This window comes from Arachis ipaensis, chromosome B05 (assembly GCF_000816755.2).
Source record: "Arachis ipaensis cultivar K30076 chromosome B05, Araip1.1, whole genome shotgun sequence".
NCBI lineage: Eukaryota > Viridiplantae > Streptophyta > Magnoliopsida > Fabales > Fabaceae > Arachis > Arachis ipaensis.
The window spans coordinates 26,735,270-26,737,637 of NC_029789.2; positions in this window are offsets into that span (position 1 = coordinate 26,735,270).

Here is a 2,368-nt window from a genome sequence, read left to right on the forward strand (position 1 = left end):
GCATTCATCATGCCAGTGGCTAGAGCTGATGCATCCGTCAGCATCAAGGTGCTTCTGAATGCGACGGCAGCACACTTTGGGTTCAGGGCGACTTATAGGAGGGTTTGATTGGCGAAGCAGAAGGCCGTCACCCACATCTATGGTAATTGAGATAAGTCGTACAACGAGCTGCCGCGGTGGGTGTTAGGAGTTCAGTTGACGATGCCTGGTAGTGTTGCAGTCCTTAGGACGAGTCCTGTTCGAGTCGGGGGCCAGGTCGACGGCTCGAAAGCCTATTTTCACCGGCTTTTCTGGACTTTTTCACCATGTATTGAGGAATTCCGGCAATGCAAGCCGTTGGTGAGTATTCATGGCACCCACTTGTATGGTAAGTATGGGGGTACGTTGCTCGTCGTGATTGCACAGGATGGAAACTCCAACATCCTGCCTGTTGCATTTGCACTTGTGGAGGGTGAGAATGCGGAGTCCCTGGTCGTTCTTTCACACACCGCCATAACGCCGTATGTCGAGGCTCCAATACCTCCGAATGCACAACCTGAAGAACGTCGGGAGAGCTATACGGCATCCAAATAAACTGCGAAAACATGGCATGAGCGTTAGGTCATTCCGACAATCTAATATGAAAGATTAGTTAATTAAAAAGGAGTGGTTCATATACTTACATCCCCAGCCTGTAACAGGTCTATTTTGAGCCTCCACATCTGCACTTGAGGTCCCTTCTCGCTCGCTGAAGGATTGTGACCTGACCACCTGCAGCTCACATCAGTGGTATAACGAAATCAAAATAACACCAAGTAGTATAACATTATAAGCATACACAGAATAAAATAATTTTAGTACATAACAAAAAAATGATAACAGTACCTCAAGACCAAGGGCCAGCTGAACGTATCATACCCAGCAGGTCTAAAACCAGGAAAGCGCCAGAAGATCCAAGACTGAAGTAGCAGCAACGGACCGGCTAACGTCACAACATGTCTGTTGGCCACTCGGCACATGCACCGGTACAACCACGCGAGAGCAGCTGATCCCCAGCTGTAGCCACCCATATCCTCAAGCCTAGCCACGTACGGGAGCCACCTAATGTAAACATGGTTGCCGGACTTGTCGGCAAACAGCTGAGTGCCTAACAGCATCATGATATAGGCCCGAGCATACTACCTGGCAGTCTCCTCATCGGCTCCCTTAGGGAGCTCTCCAAACGTCTCCTGAAACCAGCTGCAGTTCACTGCAAACTTCTGGATCTAGTTCGCAGGAGGTAACACACCAAGCAACTCCTAGAACCATACCCAAGCTGGACGTCCACCCTGGATGTATGTCTGGAAATTCGTCAGGCAACCACTAACATAACGTTCGTCGACCGGCAACCCCAACTGGTACGCCACATCCTGCAGTGTGATCGTGCACTCCCCGAATAGCATATGAAATGTGTGCGTCTCTAGACGCCACCGCTCAATGAACGCACTCACCAGGGGCTCATCCAATCTGAACCATCTCTTGTTCAGCCTCGCAACATGGTATAAGCCAGCCATCTGCAAGTACGGAACGTACCTCTCGTCCAGTCGCATGCCTTGCTGCCGTCGCATGCTCGAGATGCATCGTTGGGGCTGCACATATAATGGACCAAATAATTAAAAACAAATTTAATCAGTCACTAGCAACGTTGATTCGCTAAAAAGACCACTAATAAAAGCACCACCAAAACCACCAACAGAACCGCTAACAAAACCAACAAGAAAACCACCAACAAAAACCACTAAGAAAACCGTTAACAATACAACACCCTCAACCACTAACAAATGCACCAACAAAACCACTAACAAATCCACATACAAATCAACTAACAAAACCACTAACAATCCAACCACCAAAACCGCTAACAAAACTACTAAAAAAACCAACACCAAAACAACCTACAAAACCACCTACAAATACCACTAACAAAACCACTTACAATACAACTAACAAAACCACTAACAAAACCACTAACTAAATGACAAACCCCATTTGTAGGGTTTATCTTGTATTGATTTTTGGGGATTTTATCAACTTTTACCCACATTTATTCAATGAAATAGCATGGTTTTATAACTTCTCCCTTAATTGTGCTTAAGAGTGAAAACATGCTTTTTAGGACTTAAAATAGCTAAATTTAATTCACCTTGATTCTATTAGATACCTCGATATGTTTGTTAAGTGATTTTAGATTTAGGAGGCAAAGATTGGATTAAGGGAATGAAGAAAAAGCATGTAAAGTTTGAGAACTCATGAAGAAATGATGGAACCAAAAAGCTGTCAAGCCTGACCTCTTCGCACTTAATTGACCATAACTTGAGCTACAGAGGTCCAAATGATGCGGTTCCAGTTG